We start from the raw sequence: 24,718 nt of genomic DNA, 5'->3' as shown, positions 1-24,718 counted from the left end.
ACATTTCTATCACCCTGAGCTCTCTAAGGTACCATGACAAAGACAGCAGTTTACTCACACCCATACACCTCTACTACCACAACTGCTTTTTTATAAAATCAAGGCTTTAGCCCCAATTCTTTGACTTCAAGGAATGCTTAACTTCTGTGGCAGGATGTACCTACTGGTTAGTGCCCAGATTAGTGTGGCACTTTCTTCCCCTTGCACAGTTCAGCCAGCATGAAAACCTGAGTCTCTTTATAGGCACATCCTGATGATATGTGAGAGGGTTTTGTTGTTGCCATTGGTTTGATTATTTTTTTGTTGTTGTTTGGCTGTTGTTTGTTTCTTTTTTAAAACTCTCTGCCTGCGTTTGCTCTTCTCCAAGTAATTTGTACAACTGATGCAAGCTGAAGTTATCAGATATTCTCCCTCACCCCTAATTCTGTTCAGAGGGGTTTAATAGCTCCCTGTCTGCTTGCTAGAAGGCTAGAATAGCAAGCAATAGGATTAATGCATGTTCTCCTGGATTTTTACAGGCTTAGAAATCTCTGAGCTTCACCCCCACAGGCCTTACCCAGTATGGCACTGGCTCATTGCACACTGCTGTTCTAAGCAGTCTTTGCCACCTCCCACCATACCCCAGAAAAAACAACAGACCAAACCTTCCAACCGGTCATAACACTGAACAAAACAACAGGTTTAAGTTGCTCACAAAGCACTTCCATGAATTGTTACATGCTTTAAACCAAGCTGTTTGACTCCTGCAGAGGGATAAGGTCTCTTAGAGTCACTGAAAGTTGGATGCTTTCAAGTAACCAAAACAAAGCTGGTACAGTTCATGCATCTCTGCTAACCTTTGCTGCTGGGTGCCAGCCTTGCCTGGCTTCCCTCTCTATCCACTGTTCCTTAACACTAATCTGAGAAGAGGGAATGGAGCTGAAAGTCCAAAAATTTGCCTGGGTTATGGCTTTTAAAAACAGAACAGAAGCTTTCCAATCAACCTGCTTTTGACGAACTTGTGTTTTAAGGGACTTGTAAGCCCCAGCAGAGACCTGAATTCCAGGTGACCAGTTTGCGATGCTCCTTTATACTCTGAGAATAATGGGGGCAGAGATACTGCAATATTAAATTCAACTCACTGCTTTTCAAATCTTAAGTCATCATGTGGGCAGCTCTGAGCCTTGGGAATGCAAAGCTTCAGTTCATTTCTCAGTTTCACGTGCTGAGAGCCAGGTGACTTAAGGTACGAAAGGAAACTTCATACCTCAGAAAAAATGTCCTGCTTGATGGTGTTTTAAAAATTATCTAAGAAGATTAATGGGATTATTTGAGAACAGGTTCTACACAAGGCAACAGTGAGAGGAATGACAACTTTAGAAAGGAGGACCAACACAGAAGGAGCAGACAAACAATTCAAAGAAATCCGTTGAGGTGAGGGCTGAATAAATAGGCTTGAGAAAAAACAAATTGATAAGAGTCGATTCACGTCTAGTTAAAGACACTTCATCACCACCTTCGCAGAAAAGTCATTCTTTTTAGCAATATGGATATTGAATTTTATCAGCAGCATTCCACAAGCTTTCCACTCAAATCTAGTCAATATGTCTCTGCTCCTTCTAGCCTCGGTGGCTCAAATGCAGACTTCAACTGGCAGTGGCATACATCATCACACTATAGAGGCCTTTGATACCCTCCATAAACAGGACGGGCTGTTGATTTAAAACAAAGGAAAACCAGACACATTTTGCCAGGCTGTCACTAGCAGTGATGCAGGTTGAAAACCATTTTGCAAATGACATCTCTTAATGTTTGGACAGAACCAACCAAAACTGCTATCCAAGAGAAAGCTGAAAGAAGCAAGGAATTTGTTTGACAATGTAGGACTGAGCCTGCATAAAGTCTACTTCAATGGATTTAACTGAAGATAAAAGTTATTTAGATAACTAAATGTGTATCTTCCAGTAGGGACTAGGTACACAGAAAATTGCATTGCAGCCACAATAAAAAGAAGAAGCATCAACAATTCATGTTAAAACATGTTGTTTTCCAATATGGGCCTTAATGTCAAATGCAGTGATTCATATTATGACCTGCACAGACTCACCAATGCATTTCTCACCAGTCATCTTTATCACAGCAACAAACAAACCAGGCTAGACTGAACTCCAGGAGCACCACACTTCTGTGGCCTCCCGAGCCTCCTTACATGAAGGACATTGAGCACTCTCAACACTTTAAATTGGGGAGTACTTGCTGCCTTACTTGGATTTGTCTCACTCTGCCTATACAAACACTTTGCTATATCAACTTTCAGAATGCAATTTATACATTTCTAAAATCAAACAGAATTCTTAAGCTTTTACAAAAGGAAAAGAAAAATATTACTGTCAAACACTCATCAGACCTAGAAGCCAAGGTGGCTGTCACATATTAAAGATATTAAAAGGCTGCATTTGAGATAGGGATGGGAAGAGCATACATATCTTGAAAGGCTCCGATTAAAGCTCTCTAAGTATCAAAATTCAATTTCTTTCAGGTTTTGCAAACAACGCCCTTGAGCTGAATGCTGCCAGCCTGCCTGCAGCCTTTGAGGAGATTAGGTTATTACCAGCCAACTACGAGAATCTTAAATCCAGTATTAATCCTAATTCCCATTTAGCCACATCTTCATTGTGAAATGAAAGCTGGCTGTGCATGAACTTACAAATGCGTTCTTCCATGTGCAATGATAGGTGTCACAAACAACAGATGCTCAACCTCACGTATGTTTAAGAAACATGTTCCAACCATGGTTTCATGAAAATCCTAGTAAAAGAGGAAGACTGGAGCTGGAAAAAGAGTTTGCCATGCTGGAATGGTTTCTGGGAGATGATGTGAATGGGACAATTTTCAGCCTGAGAGCCTTTATCAGTCAATAACAGGAGATTTCAGCCCTGGCTTGGAATAAAACAGGATGCACAACCAAATCACAAGAACACAGAAGCACCTGTGATCCTGACTCCATAATCATGCAGCAGTGGTGTTGGCAGCATCGCTCCACCAGCACCAAACCACTGGGACTGCAGAAAGCACTGCCCGTCACTATGATCATGGTCACTTTGTCGGGTTTTCGGGGGTAAGAGACTTAACATTTCCTCTGAGCAAGCCCTTGTTCCCCTCTCCTCCTAGAGGTTCTGAAGCTTGCATGGCCCACCTTCACAGCCTCAGACCATGATCTCCAGGGAATCAGGTCAGACCAAGCAGAGGCCTTCCCACTGCCCACCAGAACAAAGGCATCTCCTGCAATTCTTAGTCTCCTCAGACTGAGCTGACACAGACTAGCTACAAATGCTTTTACTGAAGTTAGCTTTTCCTAGTGTAAAGACCAAGGACCCAAAGCGCTATCCTATGTCCTTTCCAACATCATTTTACAATAATTCCCTTTCAAATCCCATTATGGCACCAAATTGGGCATGGCTTCAGGCTGCCAATCTTGCTGAATCATCCCTGGCAAGGTCAGATCATTCAGTACCATCTTGTATTCCTAGACAAGGAATACTGATCCCAGAGGCAAAAAACTGAAAGTGAGGACAGACTATTGCTTTTCTGCTATCAAATGGGACAATTCATTTAAAAAGAAGTTCTCACAGATATTTGGAAAAAAAAAAACACATTAATTTTTCCTGGGTTTAAAGCACAAGAATTCATTGCAGATGAAAGGAACCTTTCAGGAAACACATTCCCTAGAGAACAAAAATGTGTTTGGCACCACTGCTTGTTACAGGCAAGAGAACCTCCCTGCTGGCAAGGGAGTCAACAACTGCTAGAAAAGGCAATCTGTTTTCTTTTAAGTAGGTACAGTAATTGCTGAAAACCTCTACTTCCATCAATCCCAAATTCAGCCACCTGAACTTCCCAAACTAAAAATGTGATGAGATTTAGGGACTACATTCTGTAATTGGGGGCACAACTATATTTCCTTCTCCTTGCAATTGGCTACTACATATTGCTTGGTCACTGGGACACTCAAGTGGAGGTCCCAATAAAGCTATGGTACTCTGCAGTAACCGTAGGCTAAGCATCAGCTGAGTTGGGGTAGCTCTCCATATGAAGGCTCATCTTCTGCAGCTGATGTGAGGTAATTTAATTTAGCAATGATAGAGTTCAGCTAAATTGCATTACCTTTGATTTGCCGTGGGCTAAGACCACACACATGGACAACAACCACAGCTCATCCAACAACAGGTAATTTGACTGAGTGCCTGGCTTCAGGAATACTGCAGACTGGTTCATATAGACTTTTGGCCTAAGTTCAAGCCAATATTTGATCCAAGGACTTTCTCTTTCCCAGAAGGTGTCCTACCCATCATGCTGGTGCATGTCCTGGGGCAAGGTGTCTTCAATCCTGGGAATCTGGAAACACAAAGATTCTTGGTGGAAATAATTGCTGCTGCACTGAAGACTGAAATCTTTCAGAGTACAACAACTCCAATATTCTAAACCTCCATTTCTTCAATAGGATGTATGTCCAGTCTTAGCAAATGGGGAACTTTCCCTGTTTACTGTCATGGGCTGCATCCCCTGCAACCCTTCTCACCTCAGAAACATAGTACATGCAAAAGATCCACAGCCAACTCCTGTAAGATGGCAACTTTCAAGTCTTAGACTGTGGTTCTGTTAAATCAGCATTTCGCCACCCCTTCTTTCCTCATCCAGTCAAAAGAAAAGAGTATTACAGCTTTAAAATTATGCAGGCCTCTAAAAATATAAAAGAAAGAAGCTGGAGGTTCTTATTCTATTTCAAACTAAAATGAACACCTAAACTGTTTTTTATCAAAGAGGGTGACCCATTCCCTTCCAATAAACACCCTTTACAGACCATGCCTGCATATCCCACCCCCCCTTGGCCAGCCCAGCAACCAGCTTCACAGGCTTATCTAAAGACCTGACTCTTCATGGCATGTTTCTTCAGAAATAGTGAAGGATTTTGTTTTGCATTTGTGTTTAGTATTTAATCGGCAGAGATTAAGTGCATACTTAATCACAGAAGTGACAATGCCATGTCGTATACATACACCCCACTGTAAATCCTACTTTTCCCACTGTTAACACCTTCATCTTCTAGCATGGAAGGGGAGGTTGTGGTAGAAGAACGCAGCTCAGGCTCCCTTCCCATTGCACATACAAAAACCCAAATGGAAAATGCAAAGCAGTTGCACGGTTTAAGATTTATATCTGCAAAACAACTACGAGCACAATGAGAGCCACGTATTTATGCATGCAACCTTAAATTTTCAAGATTAAGCAAAATGTACTTTCTGTGAAAAATAAGTAACCAAGTTAGAAAAAGGTAGTGAGATTTTTTTTTCCAGTGATCGCACACATTTCAGGGGAAATAAGTCCTTATTTAAAAAGTCTTGTTTGCAATACCTAAAGTCACTCACTGAGAAATGTAAGAATCAGACAGAGAAGAGTCCACTAAAAACAGCCTTAAAATATACATGAGATTGACAAACATTTTGTTACTGTCCATGCTGAGAAAAATACAAGGGGGCGGGGTGAATATCTATTTCTTTTCCTAAATATATAAATACACACACACTGACTCAAAATAATAAATTTGCTAAAAGCCACACAGGAAATCATGATCAACACAATTCTTAGTGAACTATGCACCAGCCATATTTTCATATCATTTTGAACAATCCAAGTTAAAACAGTTTTCCCTAAAGCTGATTTCCCCAGTGTCCTATCCAATCTAGCTTAGAATACCCCAAGCAATACAACACCACAACATAGTCATGTCATATTCCACAGTCTTTCACTGCTACCGAGTCTCTTTGCCTTATTCCATCTGTGTCTCCCTAGTCCCAACTCCAAGCAAATCCCTATAGCAATCCTTTTCATACTGCCTGCCCTTGCTCCTGCCCCCAGGTGGTACATGTTGGCAACCATACTCTTCAGCTGCAAAACCGAAAATACTGATGCTTTGAAGATATGAAGTAAGCTGGCAGCTCACATTTAACTGTAAATATGCCTTAAAAATAACAAATAAATAACATTACAAGTTCACTGAAACCTGAAAGCCATAAGCTTAATGGCAAAGATAGCCCTGCAGCTCAGTGATTCAGACTCTCCTGAGGGCAAAATTGCCTGGCTAGTCCTGATTAAAAAGATAAGCACAGACAGACCCATTGCTCTAACATATTTCAGAGGCAGCTAAAGGAATGACTGAGCCTCATGGGTTTAATAACACTCATAATTTCCGTTATTTATATTGTCAGTTATCCAAGTATTTACCTGACTGCAAAGCAGAACACTAACAGAATCTCTCTAGAGTTGAATGAGATATTCCTAACACGTCAAAAACTTCATCCAAAAACCTAAATAAATGGAACAGCCTTTCCTCACAGATACGAACAGTATCCCCTGAGGAAGATGCCTGGTTGCCTCCTGCACAGACTTAACCAGCCCAGCCGCTTTGGGCAGCAACAGCAGAGCAGCCACTACAGCACAGAGTGACTGTAAACAGTATCTGCTCAGCACCTTGGACTAGCCTTGCTGCCCAGGTCACAGCAGCTCTGCAGAAAACATTCCCAGTGCTCTGACCTGTGTTTCCACCCAGAGTCCATGTCTTCCCTTGCTTAGGATGGTGAGGTAAGATACCCAGGAGAATCAGAGTCTCCTTGGTGAAAAACTGGAGTAAGCTGGGGGCATGCCTGTGCTGCTGTAGGACACTTGTGTTCAATCTGTGCAGGTAGGATGATCCATCCCATCCCAGAGCCACTCAGGTATGTGCTTGACTGGACAAGTTGCTCTGACGGTGTGAGACCTCCCCACGTCCTGGCAGCCATACAGACTCTGCCACAACAGAGGTGTCCATGACACTGCAGGCAGGGTGCACATCCCAAAAACTAGGTGAGGAAGCAACAGGAGTCCATACTGTTACCTGAATCACCCCAAGAAGGGGTTGCAGGAGTCATCAAGCCACAGCAACCTGGTTTCGGCTTCACTTTTTTTTTGAGGGGGAGATGCGGGAGGTGGGGACCGGAGGGGAGCTTCTCAACCCTGTGCTAGCCTTTACTGCAGGGTGCTGGTTGCAGGGAGTACCTGACCTACACCACATCTGCAGATGGGGTCAACTATGAGCGTAGAGTTGGTCTGTCCAAATGATGGGTGCATCACTCTTCCTTATCACTGGGAGAAGTTGTGGCTAATAGATGAAAAGCTACTTAAAACTTAATTTCTGACTGAACTGTCCTTTTTCAGTTGAGTAGCATCGTTTTCACTTCCCCACCATCAGCTCGGTATGCTGAAAGGGTTAAACAAGAAGGCAGAACCATTAGCATTTTGACAGCTTTCCACACATGTATAGCAAAAAGTCTTTAAAATTCATTGCACTGAGATAATCCTTCAAGTCTAGCATTTCCTCCTCAGCTTGAGGCAACCAACTGGTTTTCCTCCCCTTAATACCTTAATAGAAAGCTCCAAGGAGTTGCCAGGCTAGAAGTCTCAAATATGCTTGAGAAAAACAGAGTCCTGAAGTTCAGGACAAGCCATATAAAGTGTCTGGGGTTTAATTAAGAAGCAAGTATAGGGGTATCATCTTAGATACTGCAACCCTCTAGAGATTCTGGTTTCTGTACATCACAGATCACAACGCATGCACACACTGTTTTCTTTCCAAAATGCTGAGCACACACAGCCCCCATTAATTTCAGCTCCCATGAAAGGTATTCAACATCTCTAAAGAATGAACTAATTAAAAACCTTAACCCTGATTCCACACAATCTCAGGGACCTGAGCTCTCATCAAGATCAAGGCTGAATTTTTTTAATACTATTACAATCTTGAGAACAAAGCTGTGATTTTTGAACTGCACAATTGGCACTAATACTTAGCAGCTCCACACCTGTGCCTGGGAAGTGTTTTTGTTGTTTTGTTTTGTTTTTTTCTTTTTTTTACAGCATGTGCTGTTTTAATAGCCCTGAATCACCTTCTCAAGGAAGCACCCAGGAGTGCCTCAGGGCAGAGAAAGCAGCACTCTCCGTGGCTTTGATTAGGATTGCTGGCAAAAGCAGGCAAACGCTTCAGCACCACATCACTCCTCAGATACCACTAAATGATAGGACTCAAGGAGTCACTAACTTGATAAGGACTATTAGGCCTGATTATATCCTCTCTGCAAACACTACTTTGCAGGGTAAACAGTTTGAAAAAGCCAGTCTGTTCAAAGGAAAATGCTTTTTATAAACCTGTGCACTTCTAAGGAAGTTTAACAGGTCACAAGTTGACATTTAAAAGAAAGCAAGAGTAGTAGAAAGTGCACTGCAGTACAATGTAGAAAAAGGGGGTTTATATCCCAGGGCCACTACCTGTAGTCTCCCACACTAACGTATATACCAAACCATGAAATATTATTTGGCTGAAGTAAGAATCTCCCCCCACCCCCAGTTCTTCAAAACTTCAGAAGATCTTTGTTTTCTACGAGAAACAACAAACCAAACAACCCTTCCCCCTTCATCTCCCAAAAAACCCTCAAACAACCCACAAGTAGAGCTTCATTTACAGAGAAAAAGGTGTTCTATCCAAATTTAGTAAATGCACAATTAACACAGGCAAAAGAAGAAAAGGCCTTAACAACATACCACTGAGTTACTTGGGCCATTTGGCTCCAAGAGCACAGCAAAGCAAGCCATTCATTTAGCTGAGAACAGTCTTCCTAGAATACAAGAAATACTCCCTTCCCATTTTTTAAACCTGAGATGTATTTTCTAGGAGTGAAATTTGGATAGGTGCTATTCTCTTATTTTCTAGTCTGTTACAACTTCCTTTAGCACGTTACTAAGATTTCACATACATCAGTAAAATGGGAATTCTCTGCCTCAGAAAGGTGCTACAAAGATACAATCCATTTGCAACTAAGAGATGTTCAGATAATGTGGACCACACAGAAACTCAACAAAGAAGTGGTAGATAATCACTGTGACAGGAAACAGAGAGGCTACATCCGCCAGAAAAATTCTGAGCAACTGACTCATTCTGGTGGGGTAGTACACAGCTAGTTCAGATACGTTCCCAATCTGTTCACTCATGCACACTGCACTGTTTCCTTATCCACCAGTCAATCTCCAATTTATATCTAAGGCCATACACACAATAACAAATACTACTAGCAATGCAAATCCTCTTTCAAACACATTTGCAGTAATCGGAAGGGTGAGAAAATTACCTTATCATCAGTTCCAACAACTGCATCTGTTTCACCACCTCCTTGCTAAACAATAGCATATCTGGACAAATCCTTGCTTTACTAGGCAGAATTCATCCCAAGGAAAAATGCTCAGGGACAGTGGAACAGGAAAGGGAAAGGAAGCGACAAATCTTGTCCATGCAGTGTTACTTACAAAGCTGCAAGACAGACAGACTCAGGCAGTCTTACATTTAATCACATTCCAGTTAAAAAAAAAATAAAAATGTTTGGTCCTACTCTATACTGTTGTACTTCATAAAGAATCAAGGATTACAGCTGAAGATTGTAGCTTCATGATAAAGGACAGTCTACTGGTGTAATCTTGTAGGATGCTAAGAGAAACAGATCCACTGCACAGCTTTTCTTGCACTCCTTCAGCTTTGAATGACAGACAAGTCCTAGATGGTGACATTGAAGTCAACAAGAATACAGCTCCATCCACGAGAAGGATTTTGCAAGCCAGTCTCAGGGAACAGCTGGGGTATGCAGCCCTGCCCTTATGGCAAATCCTTCACAACAGTATCCTAGTGCAGTCTGACTTTACTTCAACATGATGAATTTGCAGTGCAGCTCAACCATACATCTAAGTTCTCAGCTTACTGGAACTATTATCAGAGTAACCTGACTTTTTGTTTTAATTCACTATCCCTGATTCAGAAGAGTAAAGTCTTACAAGCTTGCTTTTCCCAATAATTTAATTATGCATAACAAATGGGTAGAATATGGATATGAAATGAATGCAAAGCAGTCTGGTCATTCAGTGATTAGAAGACGCAAACTGACTTTTTTGGGCAAAAGATCTAGTCCTTAAAAAGGTCTCATATAATTCCCAAATGGCAGTTAAGAGTAGAGTCGAAGCTTCTGAAGAAAGTTAGCAACTTACCTTTATCTTCCTGGGGATCTATGGAACCTTAGCAATCCACCTCTTAGAGGTTCTTTTAAAGGTTCCTTTAATGACTATAAGCAGAAGAAGCAAGAATTCTGCTGATATTTCAGTCATAGATAGAGGTTTTGGACTTGATTAATTTAAGAGAAATATTTTCTTTTCTTAAATCATTTTTATGTGAAAACATACTAAGATATTATTGTAATCTAATATTTGAAAGTATTGCCTTTTTATTACAAAAAAAAAAAAAAACAAACCAAAAAATAACATAAAAGCAAGGTTTAGGGTGTTTTTATTTGTTCTTTCAAACATTGTATCTAGGCTCTGCATCTCTGCCTGCAGACAGACATATTGGACCTCATCTCACATTCAGGAGTGCTTTGACATTATATGATTTCCAGAGCTGACTGTGTGTTGTGGATTCTTCTATGTTGCATCCAAAAAAGTTACATGGTGATTCTGGTTCTGACTTCCACCATGTCAGGCCTTTCACTGCTGCTTCTCTGTGCTGTAAACACACCTTATGCCTCCTACTTTAACTTGAAGGAGGGGTAAAACCAAAAAGGCAAGCTCAGACTCCTCATCTACCGCAAGTTGAACACAAGTCTTAAAACAGGTTAGTGGAGATCATCTGAGGATGCACTTGGCTTCTCTGAAACAGGAAACTCCTATTATTTAAAACTCAAATACACAGCAGAGGACTGGAATGTTTTACCTTTAAGAGGAGTGCTTTGTCTTTGCTTGTGCAGTGATGAAGCTTGAACCCTCAGTCTTTTCCACCCCCCCTTCTTTAAAAGAAGCCAGAACAAAATATAAAGTAAAGGCAGAGTGGCATTCTCATATAATCAGAACTGCAGTGTTCACCTCAATCTTGGAATCCCACCTTTTATGACAGAGGGAGCCTCTGAAAGCTCCCCTTGGCAGTCAAGCAGCTCAGAGCACATCAAGATTCAAGTGGGTGAGATGCACTGGAATAACCAGATTCAGGGTCTTCAGTGCTGCAGAGGACAACCACAGGGAACAAACACCCTCGCTAAGCACACTCCCAGCTTAGCCAAGATCCTCTCATGACTTTCTTCTTATCTCCTCACTCTCCAAGGAGAATTAAGAAAGGATAGAGAGGACCACTTTCCTCTCTGTAAAGTGGGAGAAAGAAGAAATTCAAGAGACCTATTACTGAAACCATGTGTTAGCCCTGCCCTTCCTGAGCTTGCTGCAGTCAAACCAGCAAGAGAGCATTTCATCCTGTTCCAAGCAGCTCCTCTCTTGCCCTAAGCATTATTTTTCCTACTCTGCCCAACAACAATGGCCGAGGCACAAATATATTAGCAGTGTTCAGCTGTATTTTCCTCGGCTGCTTAAGGTGCTTTTCTAATAATATTACTCAGAGGAAGCAGGGGTTTAGGAGCTATATAGCTTTGTACAGCCTTGACCCTGCCAAAATAAACCAGCAGTGCTTCAGGGTCAGTCATTTTCCTCCTGTTACTGACATGCTGATTGTTTCTCCAAGGTCTTCAGAGATTCTTTGTTCTAGTCCATGAAGAGCATATCCAGGGGAGACACAAACTTGCAGAACCAGTGAGGAAAGACAGCAAGGTCACTGAAGAAGACACAAGGATGCTGGGATGGGAACTTAGTTTTTCATGGGAACTGCATTTTTTGAGATTTAAAATATTGTTTTCATTTCACATAGGGATGAAAGTTTGGAATCCACCTTGGAATCCTTCATACAAAAACCCATGTGCTCTACAACAACAGTTCTGTGGTTAGGATGTGCATTTCTGGCACGGAAGGCAGGTAGGAAACCTGCTTTCAGGACCTTGTTTTGGATTTGTGACAGCATAGGTGAAAACCCCAAATTGCTTGGCTCCTAATCAGCATCTCTTTTTTGACTAAGAAATTCTATCCTAAGTGCAAGAAATTCACCCAAGGAGAACTGAGTGGAGACCAATCCTTTCCCACAATGTTTTCAGTAAATCAGCATTTTCTGTAGGCAAATTGTTTCCTTGAAAAACTCCTAGCCTCAACTAGTAACTAGTATGGTTTCTGATAAAGACACAAGCCTGGAAGCAGCCCATGCAACCGAGGTTCTGCTTAGGAATAGCTCATCTCCCCTACCTAGGGCCAAGGCAACACTGCATAGGAGAAACAAATAAGATTTCATGAAGTTTGCCCTGATACCTCAGGATTCTCTCTTCTCCTAATCCAGTAGCTTATATTGCTAAACAGAGGAAAAGAGGTATGGTGGGAAAACCTCAAATGCTCCAGTCATGTTTAACTTACTCGTTCCTTAGTATGGGACAGTAAAAATGCTGCTGACGTCCAAAAGAGTATGCGTCTGTGTATGTGTGTGTGTGGCAAAAGCTTTGGAAACTGGACTGTACATTATGTGGTCAACTTTACACACTGGGGCAGACAGCATGTTTTTCTTCTGTAGCTCTAAGGAGAGGTTAACCTGTCTCCACAAGAAATTCAAAGAAAACATACAATAATATCACAGATGTATCTCATAGTTTGTCTTGCTGATTTAAGACACTTCCTACAAATTGGCTTGAAAGCATCTCCAGAAGTACAGCCTTCTTAAACTACGTTCTCCAGAAAGAATGTTTTGTTGGTTTTTTTTTTACTTCTAAACACAGCATTTTATGTGCAGTACAGGATTACCCTATATAGGCTACTGATACTCCGTAGAAACCTAGATAAATAGCTCTATTCCCACATTAAATTTTGTTGGCTTCTCTTCCTTTATTGCTAAGAATATTTCAACTGGAACAACATATTTGTGCCTTTGAGGTTCTCTGTTCCTGCTGCCAACTTCCCACCTGGAGCTATAATCCTACGCTTGTCACAAACCCAGCCACTGCTACAGAAGTTATTACAGCTACAGATTATAGCAACTTCTAATAGGGGATAAGCAGCAGGAAAAGGTGAGTTTAAACAGCAAAGAACCTGCTGGTTCAAAGAGCCCTATTATTAATATTTATTATTTTTAAGCATTCATTGAGCACTGTAGAAGATAAAAGAATGAATTGAAAGCAGAACCAAGGAACCAAGTTTATATAAGACAAGACAACGGGAGAGCATAATGAATGTGTGCAGTGTATGGAGAGGAGGGGAGCCAAAGAAGTAGTAGTAACAGCAAGAGAAAAAGAACCACACCTTTTATCAACAAGATGGTCCTAACAACAAGAAGTATGAAGAAAATTAAAGAATTCTTCAGCATGTAGTCAGAACTGTTCCCCATAGGGGATCTTCTGAGCCTTATTAGAAGGTATTGGCATATCCTTAAAGAATGAAGCTTTGATCATAAAAAGCAAGCATGTGGAGGGGGGACTGGAAAAACAACAAAAGGAAATGCAACTGCTATGAGGGCAAAATCTGGCCCTGGACAGACGCTTCACAAAGCTCCAAGTAAGTCCATTTAGACTTTGTGTAAAAGGTTGGAATAAGGCATAATTCTCCCTTGGGTTCTCCACCATAGTCAAATTTCTCCTCTTTCCCACAAACCCTTTGCCCCTCTTGCCCCAGAAGGACTCATGGTTGGTACTTCTCTTCCCTAACAAAGATGCAGGCTCATGGCTTACACCGTTTTAAACCTTCACACTTTCAAACAAAAACCCACAATGCTTCACAGTTCCAGTGCACTTTACCAAGATTAACTAACAAGAATGTTCATCATACCCACATGCTGAGGGTACTGTCTTCATTTTCACAGCTGGTGAAACAGATGCTCAGAAAAGCAATGCAACTTTCCGAGAGCCAAAGAGTGTCTACAGCAGGCTGATGTTATGCTGGCAATTCACCCACTTCAGTTCTGAGCAGTAAAATCAGTGTTATGACTTGTGAGTAAGAGTTCTGATGCCCCCTGCACCCCAAGGCTAATGCAGAGCTTCAAAATACTTCCCAGAGAGCATAACATTACAGAAATACTGTAAGAAATCCACTAAAAACTAAAACTTAACTATCTGCAGCAACATTAACAAAGAAAATGAATGTTTTTAAACTAACTCTGACTCTTCTCCCGCCAACCCTTCCCCACTGCAGTATCAAAATATGAACACACAAAATGCAGAGCATGAAACCTTCTGCTCCTTTCATAACAGTGGAGAAAGAAAAAAAACAGAAAAGACGCAAAACAAAGGAAAAAAATAATAAAAAAAACCCAAAACAGTTAATCCAGACAGTGTTTGGAAAGACCTATTCATTCTTAAACTCATCAGACTGCTGTTCCTGACTGATGTTTCCCTTAATACTTTGAAGAAGAGAAGTTTTTAATTAACTAAGCATCACTGTAAGCTGAAATCCTTAGCAGTTTTGAATGTTTTTTTTCAATACTATGAACCCAGAGTCATTCATCACATCAGTAGGGTATTACATTGTCAATTCTCAGGCTGCCAAAGCAGAGATCTATTGGTCCTGCCAGCATTGTGCCTCAAGCTTTTCCAGAACTAGTTCTCAGTTTTTCCTGTATCTTATTCTGATAAACAGCCTGGTGTAACTCTAGAAGATTCCTGTTACATGCCATATTCCCATCAGAAGGAAAAGTTTTGTCGATTGACACAAAATAAGCACCTCATCCTAAGAAGCTCTGAGAATTCCCTCTGACCTTAACAGGAGCAAAAGGCAGTCAGCAGTTCAAAAATACATTAGATCTAAAGTCCACCCCTTTTAGTAACATTCTGAGATATTCATTCCTTTATTCTCCATTATTTCTCATACATGTGTCCACGGTATACTCACCATTAAGCTCCATCAATTTTTATCAGCAAGAATGACATTGAAACACATTTGATTTTTAAATGACTACAGAAATGAGCACATCAACAGTGATAGTGACTCTCATTCCAAAATCCGTTGAATTTACAGTCAGTGGAAATCTCACTGCTACTCATTTACACTGGCAACAGGTTTTGAGGAGCTCATCTGACAGGTACCCACAGGTCCCAGAGACTTCCATGAGAAACAGGTTCTCAGCAGGCCTGAGAAACCAGCCCAGTATAGGCATAAGCTCTCTCTGTACAAGAAGACCTGAGTTTTTTCACTACCCAAGAAAATGAGATGAGCTATCAAGTGAGCCAAGAACAAACCCCATCATTCCTTTCCCAGCATAGAGTGTTCCAGTTCAGTGCCCTGTGAGGTCCATGTCTCAAAACAGGCAAGTTGCCAGTCAGTTCATTTAAGCCATTTTTCCTGAAGAAGTGTAGACACCATTCTTTAGTGCAATCTTTATTACTCTAAAACTCTCTCCTCATAGACTGTCATAAACTGAGCTTTCTGTAAGGAGTAAATATAGTAACTGTTTCCATAATAATGTTAAAAATACCCCAACAGATTAAATTCAACAGATGAAACAGGGCCATAAATACGTATGTCTAGCAACGTGACCAAAATCACCCTTCTTCAAACTGGGCATTGGGCCATGAAAAGAAAGCTGCTAGCGTTACAGTTTCAGTGCTGAGTCTTATGAGAAGCACAGAGCTGCAGAAACATTCAGTACTGTAATCACACACAATATACATGACCTGAGCTGCAGCCAGGGCCTCTTAAGCTCCTGAGCCCCTGTCAGGCTGTGCCACTGACCCACAGTTAACAAGTCACCATACGGTCCCATACCCCATCTCACTCATCTGTCATGTGGGCTTTCCAGACATCTGGGATGGCATAAGATGCATTTAAAGCTATTTATGACTCAAGTGAGAAGTCTGAAGGAATATAAGTGATATTATTATCTCTGCTATCCTACATGACTTTTCACATTAGCAGTTTGGTTTAGTTCCACTTCCCTGGGACCAACAGCCACAGTAAGATTTTTTTCCTGACAGTGACATCACAGAGAGTAGGAGTAAAGAGGATACTGATTATACTGCTTCCAGAAGACTAATTAAACTCCAGATCTCACTAGGCACCATGGATGCTCCAAAGTCCCTCTCTAACATGGCCATGCACCAACTAAATGAGCGAGACAGAAGCACAGGAATAGAGATGAACTAAACACAGTTTAAGAACCAAGTAATATCAAGTACATGGATGAGATTCAGTTTCAGCACTGTTTATTTCATCAAAAGCATCCTCTGTTTCTGCTTGAAGTGATAGACTGGTCTAAAAAATATTAACTTTGAGTTTAAGAATTGACTCGTCTACAGTGACCTTTCAATTTATTTCTCAAGAAGCACAAAGCTAACATTTTGAACCAGGTTTATTTAGTAAATACATAAGAAAGGGAAGATCATGATGGAAAAAAAAATAAAGAAAACCAATGCCCAAAACACAAGAACATCCAGAGACTTATTAATCATCAGAGTCCTTGTTGGAGGGACTTCACAGTCAGGAGGAATTTTGTGCACAAACTAGCTCCTTACTAAAAACCTGTGACACTGAAAAACCCACTTCCAGCATCTCTGAGGATGATGGCAAAATACTGGTTTTGGTTTTCTTTTAACTGAATTTGGTGAGGATAAATCGATACCACATGACTACTCTCAATTGTCATGCAATATTCGCTGCATATCACTCCACCAGAAATGAAGAATTTACATTAGGCATCTAGTTATCCAAAGCTTCCTGTACCAAGACACCTGCAGAGGCAATTCAGATCCAAAAAAACCCCACACATATACAACTCACCAGGATGGTGAGCCTCTGCCTCTAGCTCTGAGGAAGACCAGTGAAGGACAGCCCATTGCTAGAGAACAGAAGATGGTAGAGGTGCAGAAGCAAATCCCTTTGTAAGAGTAAAACATCTTTATTATAGTTTCTTTCTTTAAATCTTATCTGTGCAAAAATAAATAAAAACATGCTGACAAACTGGTTTAGCAGATGGTGTGGTTAACAGAAAAAGATCAATGCACTGCCTTCCTATAGCCATTTCTTTCAGTCTCAGACAATTTATACTAAATTAGCCCAAGGCAGATCTTTACCAATGCAGAACTTATAAACAGCAAAGTAGCTGCTAAATGCTCCAAGATAAGAGGCTGGGTAGGGGGGAGACTCATCAACTGTTTGGTGGGCACTGAATTCACCCGAGTCTTCTGCAGCTGTGGGAGAGTATAACTCATTCACCAGTTTGGAAACTCAAGACTGAAAGGACAGTGAAAAGAAAATAAGAAATGTTGGTGTAGGGGAAGACATAGACACAAGAGGAATGCTGAACTCTACAGTCATAAGCAAAGATAGGACCAAATGCAACTCCGCTGTCATATCAGTTACAAATGAGACAGCAGTGACCATCAGAAAGCTGAGCTCTAGCCATCTGGAATATATCTTCACATGAAATACAATTAAAGTCCAATAATCTTCCCAGTGCTGAGAAGTGGACAGTATAAAGGGAAGGAACAACAAAAAACATTTAAGTTTTAGAAGGAATAAGCAGCACGAGAAAGAATGGAGTTGTCTGTACTGATTTTCTGTACAACCGTTTTCTTCCTTCTTTTGCTACTTCCAATTAAGATTAATAATTGTTTCCAGGGGAAAAAAAATATTTAAAAGAAGAGCACTCATAAGAAACAGCTTAAAAAGAATGAGCACTTTCAGTTCCCAAACAGCTAACTTCTATGCATCTTGGGGAAGAAATACACAGGTTTTGCCCTCTCATGCAAATACAACACTTTGCTTTGAGTCGCTGTTTTAAAGTGAAAACTAAAGACCACCACTTCCCAAAACAAGTTATTTTCAAACTCTCACTGTACTACTTGTGGGATTTTTTTCCCCTCAAAACCCAAGAAAAATGGATACAAAATCTTTCCCTCACATTTTATTGATAAATCAGTTTAAATTAAACAAACAAATCATACGAAATTAGTAAAAAATTCTTGAAAAAGCAGGAGTAGGGATTATCTTGCAACAGTATTCCCAGACAAGAACTGCTTCAGCAGCCTCACAGAATTAACAAGGAGTATAGATATCCATCTGGCTTAATTATAACTCCCAAACAGACCTCAGACCTACTACCACCTCATGCAATGACTCATCTTCAAGATGTCAAAAACTATGCAATACCTCACAAAACTCTCTAAATACAACTTGGACCACCATCTGCTTATTTAGATGCCTTAGGCCTCAATTTCATAGCATCTGAACTTTTCAAGTCCTTCCTCCTCTAAGACCTACAGCCCCATAAATCCAGCAGCTTCTGTCCCCAGAGCAGTTGTGCCTGTTTTCCTGCAGCCTGGTGAGAACAGACAGGAGTCAAGATAATTAAATAAAAACACAGGAACTTCATTATTTATTTTAAAGGAAAATGTGTTTTCTAGGAAAAAAGTCCTTTAGTTGGGCAAATCTGTAAGCTGTTTATCAGCTTAAACTCATTATCTGTCCATATGGTCTTAGCACTCTGGTTTAAAAAAAAAATGGGCATGCACTAGCTGATGAAATGTCATCTGCCCTTATGCCAGAAACTAGTATTTTTTCATTGACATCAAATTAGGATCCTTGCCGCAAGTGAAGGGTTACCATAAGAATAGTCATAATATTTTAATTATGAAGAGATCTTTCAGAAGGCAGCAAGGAAGGCAGGGGCAAAGCAAAAAAACCCATTCACAAAAATACAGTCACTTAATTCACATTTTGCCTCTGCTCTGATTCTGATTTTTGGGGGAGATAGGATGGGAAGAGAGTAACCCAACTTAAAAAGAAAAAAAAAAAGGCAAGGCAATGAGAGGCTAAAGCCAATAAACACACTTCAAAGTATGAGATGGCTCTGCTTCAACTGCCTACAGTATTCAACCTGGGATAGATTAAGCCAAGACAATAGGTGCTAGGAGGGAAAATACTACCCCTACAGCAGTGCAGATCCTCTCCCTCACTTGCTCAGCGCTGATAACTGAGATCCCAGCCAGTTCTGCCACACTGAAAGTGGGAAGAGCAAATGATAGACCCAGTTTTGCAGAAACCCAAATTTGACTCCCGTGGTCTGCTGTTGGGGATTAGCTCCATGCAGCAAGCTGGTCTGAAGGCCTTCCCGCTCCCCCATTGAGTCACTGCAGTGAAGCAGTGGCTGAGTTTATTGATTCTGTGAGTCATGATTAGCCATGGGACATGCGAGCAAAGGTTTAGCATAGGACATTAAACCTGACTGAGCTGTCAACTTGGTTATTCCAAGGAGAGAGAAACAAATTGAAGTCACAGTAACAGATGTTTCTCATGTTTTATGAACTGCAATATTATTACTGGTTGCAGATACAGCTTCTGCCTTAACAGACCTGCAATGGTGTGTGTGTGAAATTATTTGAACTAAACAACACATAGACAACTTGGCAAAGAGCTTAAGGATAGCTCAGCATTTTCATACTCACACAATGATTCCTGTTTCCCTTTTGCCTAGCCCCACCCTGAGAAGTATAATACATGTTAAAGGAGCCAAAAATGAGATCACGCCAGGACAGAGTTGTTCGTTGCCATCATCTGAGTCGAGGATGCAAACACTCTGATCCCCCCACTCCCCTTTTGTGAAAAACACACTCAGCCTCTTCTCGGTTTCCACTGTGGGGAAATTAAGTTGTTGGGATCCGTTCTAAGTTTTAAGGGAGCCTGGAAACAGAAGACTGGTGTTCTTCCCAGGATGTCTTATCCTTACGCCTCAGGGGTAATAAAGGGATTTCCCCGTAATTTACAAAGGAAATCCGAAATACCCTGTGAGCGCAAGCCACCCCCAAGTTCATTCTGCTCCTCCGTTCCTAGAAGCGAGCGGAGGCACGGCCGGCGCTCCGAGGGCTCTGCCGAAGGGTCGCGCTGGCACCGCACAGCGAGAAAGCCCTCTCGTGGAAACTGCCAGCATCAACCACCCGAGCGAGCCCCTTGGAGCCGGCACCATAACTGGCCCTGGCCCCTGCCCGAGAAGCTGCGGCTGCCCGGGGTGCCGTGGGTCTCCCTGGCTTCCCACGGCGCCCCCATTACCTTCTGGGCAGCGGACTGACGGTCCGCCTCCATCTGTCCCTTTCCCAAGGAGTACACTACCCGTTCACCTGCATATCTCACGGGCTTAAACGCACAACGCGGGTAGCTGAGCAATTTGTAGCACGGGTCTGCCTTGCAGGAAGGGTAGAAATTTTATCTGGATTTTGACGGTAGTTTGCAACATCTCAGAGAAGTTAAAGCTCTTCCTTTCTCCTTCTCACCCCGCTACGCTTAAATTCGTGGCAACTGTACCACATGGTATTTTAGCTTACGCCAACAAAAACTGTACCGCGGCCATAACAAATATAGAAATATTAACTGCCTTCCAGGGAGGGTCAAACATTCGAATCATTTTAACATACTATACAAATACTTCAGTGAAAGCAGATGATAAAGAAGCGCATCTGTACATTATGCTAAAGATTCCTCCCAAATTATGAAAAAGATAAAGAAGGTACCTATTTCTCAAAATGACATGCCTATCATTTGCTCTCAGTTTGTATACTTTTGTGACAGAACAACCACTGCTCCTTACAAAAGCACTAAGTACCAAAATAAGCCTTTTATTGGCAGAATCCATCGAACACTTGCATATATCTTGTTGGACTAATACAACTCTTTAACAACTCCATACACTTTTTACCCACTATCAAAAATCCAGGGTGAGCTCGTGTTCACAATTTGCATATACCCAGCCAGGCACAGAACCATCTCCAGCACACTTCTGCCTAAGCAGCTTTGGTAGCCATTGGCTATTCAGTGAATTGTGTGCCTACAGTCTATTGTTTGTGTTCAAATTTTCTCTTTTTATAGAAATACAAGCAGTAGTCAGGCCAAGCTTACTAACTGCTGAGAGAAGTACTAGAGAAAAAAAAAAACAAAAACCAGAAATTATGATTATCAAACGGACTTCTCAGGAAAACAAACACTCAAGCACAGCGCATCTGAAAATGCTGTTTACTCACTCAATCTAACATTTAAATACAAAAATTATGATAAAACTTTAAGTGCCCAATTGTTTAGCTTACAAACCCCCCATGTAGTACCTCACTAATATATTGCTGCAACTATAAATTTCTGTTAGACAGCGGGCACTGGCCCAGGCTGGTGGGATTGCAGATCAGCGAAGTGTGAAAGAGAAAATTCCTAGCAGGCCAGGCTGAAGTCAGAAAGATAGTTAACTCTCCCACCTTCCTCATCCGAACTTCCATGGTGGCAGCATACCCCAACACGCGACAGAAGCAGGGCAGGACGCTCCGGGCACAACCTCCGAGCGCCAGTGGCTCCTCTGCTTGCCTTTACGGGAAGAGGGATCCCAGAGGGATGGGTGTTGGGGGTGGGGGGGCAACAGAATACAGAAATATCGAGGGCAGGCTCTGAGGCTCTCGGAGACGCTCCCGGGGCCCGACCCACAGAGTTGTTACCAGCGGGGCGAGTTCAACTGGCTCGGGCAGCCGGGGCGCCCACCCCGACCTCCCGTACTGTCGGGCTGGCTGGCATCTCAGCCCCGGAAACTTGCACGCCCAGCATCCCGGGGAATCACGGCGCGCCAGCACATCCCCCCCTCCCCCGGGAAAACAACTCGGCGGCGGAAGGGAGGCGAGAGCCGCCCCTCGTGGGTGCCCCCCGCCGGCATCCCGGGGCGTCCCGGGGCAGCGGGAGGGCAATGGGTACCAAGCCGGAGCCGGCACCGCTGCCCGCGGACAGGCTGCGCGCCCTCCGGGCACCAGAGGCGAAACCCCCCTGTTACCTGCCAACGCCCGCAGCAGCTCCCGCGGCTGCGGCTCCGGGAGACGGACCGAGCGGGCAGATGGACAGACGGACCGAGCGGCAGGCGGCTCCCGGCGGCGCTGGGCTCCCACTACCGTGCGCGCCCCGTGCCCGGCAGCCGCGGAGCGCCGGAGCCGCCAGCGCAGCCGGCTCCACCTCCCGGCCGTGCCCCCTCCTCCGCCCCCGCCCGGCCCGGCTCGGCCCTGCCCCGGCCTCCCGGCCCCTCCGGCTAGGCGCGCCTCTGCCCGCTCCGCCGCGCCCGCCCCGCCGCCGGCCCCTCTCGCCTGCCTCCTCCTTCGCCAGAAAACTTTCCGGGTGCCCTCGGCCGGAGCCGCCAAGGGCAGCCTGGAGCAACTCGTCCCTCCCGTAGCCGTGCCTCGCCGGCGTCTCCGCCGTTCGGGGCCGCGGGAGCGGCAGCCCGGGAAGGGCGGCCCAGAGGCAGTTTGCCTGGGATCTTTTGCTGCACATGATCCCTGAGCCCGCCGAGCTCTCAGAAGGCACCGAAGGCGAGCTGGCTAATCCCCGTCGGCAGGGTGACCCTGGTAACACCCAGTGGGCTTCTGATGCACCGGGAGGATCCCTGGGACGCAAAAGAATGAGAACAGGGAGGTGGGAGGGAGGTCACTCATTGACTGGTACCTCAGTGAGACCTGCCGAAATGCCTTCGAAGATCTGCCAGAGAAACTTCAAAGGATGACACTGCGAGACTGGAAAGACTTCCAAAATGCATACCAAACTGAACGAAGAGCCCATGTTTGCGACACGGGAAAAGCCAACACTCCTAAGCCTGGTTTCCTAAGTAAATATGGCTTGTGCAGTTGAGTTCTCTGTGCGTGCCAATAACTTCTGAGCCCATTAAACAACTTTAATACTGCTTGACAGCTATGAATTTCAGAAAAATAGGTAACTGTGTAGAAGAGGTTGTCTCTTTTACTGGTTTTGCGCATAGGGCAACTGCATCTCAAGTCCAACAGCATCTAATCAAGAAATCTACAGTGAGGTTCAATTCAACTATCCCTAGGGAAACTATACATCACTGGTCCTGATACTCAAAAAAATCCTTGCTGGGCTGGAGGGAAAGAAATTGAGAGGTGTGCAGAAGTAGCATGTTACTCTCAGTAACAATCAATACCTCAGGAACAAGGGCATTAGTAAATTGGATGTTGCACTGTCATATAACAAAAGAGAGAACAATTCTTTAAGGGCCAGATCCTGCAAGTATGTAGACGTGTCCTTGTACTGATAAGAAGTCCTGTTTATTTCATGATGCTTTGCAAGACGTGGGATGCAGGTCTGGACTCTTAAAGCTTAGTAGAAGAACAAGACACTACAGGAATGTCTAACAGTGCAGTGTAAAGGAAAAATAGATGTGCCAGCATCTCATTAGAAATATCTCTGCTAATGTCTCATATATTTGGTAATGAACAGTTACAGGGCTCCCCAGGTGTAGATGTTTGTTGGCGTTGGCTTTCTTTTTTTTCCTAATGAAATATAAAAATAGAGTGATACACATAGAATTTAACAGTTATGGTTCCAAATCTATTTCTGCAAAATAGCAAAACTACGTTACAAAACCAGACCATATTTGTAACGTGTGTTTTGTTATAGTCTATTGTTTAAGACAGACAATCATTTCAGGGTCTGATATTTTCTTGTAATATTTGGGCCCATGTTTTTCCATTTCTGTTTCGCTATTCATTTATTTGTGTCACACAGCATGATCCTAGCTCTCCTTGATCTTTGTGGCAGAGTAGGGGATTTCCATTTCTTTATTAGACACAGTTTGACACGAGGTAATAGCCTTGTTCCTCATTTGATTCCTTTGCAAAGGACTCAGACTGCTATTTTCCAGGAGGCTGGCTTGTCACACCCCTTAAGCAGCAGATCATGGCTCTTTCAGGCAGAGATTACATTTGTGCTCTACAGAACTGTTCAGCTGGGCTCCATTGGTCCTCCCCCTGCACCTTCCATAAAAATCTCACATGTGCACCCCTGCACTGTCAAGGACTGTTGCAGGACCCCACATGCCAGGGAATTTTGCTGTGTATCAGTGAATAAACTATGAAAATGTGTATGTATCTGTCTAGCTGCCCAACTCCCACCCTTGTTTTCGGGCCTTGCGCACAGATCTCATGCAGAGGTTTTCTTGTAAACTGACTGGGCTTAGTCCTGCCCAAAATGCTACGGTTTTGAACAGCTTCAGATTCTATAGACAAGATCCCTTCCTCATCAGGGACAGTCTTGGCATTTCTTCAACAACTGCCCCCTGCCCCCTCCAGTGACATCATTATTCTGATATTTTGGAAAGAAAAGTGCAGGGTGATGTATCCAAAGACTTGTGTGTGTTTTCTGTTTTCCATCCTGATTCTATGAAACTGTTTTGTAAATGAACAAAAGTCAACTATATGTGACCCCAGCTTTCAAATCTTCCACATCCTCGCATAGACACAATAGTGCTCTTACATGCTCAACTGTGCAATTTAAGGGGCCAGTATTGCAAATTAGCTTCCCGAGTTTATAGTGCTTTCACTATCGTGAAGGAATTGCTTTGTGAATCCCCGCCAGCACTGAATTGAGTTTTACGTTTAAAGCTGGGGTTTACATTCTTTGTTGTGTGTAAAGGATATAGTGTATTCTCTGTGAACTTAAAGCATAACAACAATCTCAGATAAAGCCAATTTTATGATAGATAAATATGCAAGAAGGCTGGTTTACTTTTTTTCGGATAAATACATTACTGAATTGAAATCAGAACACAGAAAAAGTTCCATGGTTTAGCCCAAAACACTAAAGCCACTTTCTCCTGTTTCAGAAGTGCCTAGAGCTGCAGCCGTCCCACTGTCTGGAGGGTCTGTCTCTTGAATATTACATCATATGTATCACAATACAAAAAGCCTTTCCGTCACACTTCTGATAGGCTTGAGTTTTCAGAAGCAGAAACTGGAATGTTGAGAAG

General features: G+C 42.8%; 1 protein-coding gene across 4 annotated transcripts in view; it reads right to left on the bottom strand.

Moving 5' to 3' along the window:
* Positions 1 to 21,881, bottom strand: part of TSPAN18 (tetraspanin 18) — a 121,543-nt gene extending 99,662 nt beyond the window's left edge. For 2 of the 4 annotated variants that reach the window (XM_027719527.2, XM_039378247.1), the window contains exon 1: positions 21,743 to 21,881. The gene's annotated coding sequence lies outside the window, so the exon portion shown is untranslated. Of the gene's footprint in view, positions 1 to 21,182; positions 21,236 to 21,742 lie in introns of those variants that run through there. The other 2 variants (XM_027719522.2, XM_027719523.2) reach the window with 2 other exon arrangements.
* Between the last annotated feature and the right edge of the window lie 2,837 nt (positions 21,882 to 24,718).

The sequence above is a fragment of the Pipra filicauda genome, unplaced genomic scaffold (assembly GCF_003945595.2).
Source record: "Pipra filicauda isolate LSUMZ 115617 unplaced genomic scaffold, ASM394559v2 scaffold133_size2016399_pilon, whole genome shotgun sequence".
Classification (NCBI taxonomy): Eukaryota; Metazoa; Chordata; class Aves; order Passeriformes; family Pipridae; genus Pipra; species Pipra filicauda.
Note: the sequence above shows the minus strand (reverse complement) of the source record. Positions and strands in the feature narration are given on the sequence as shown.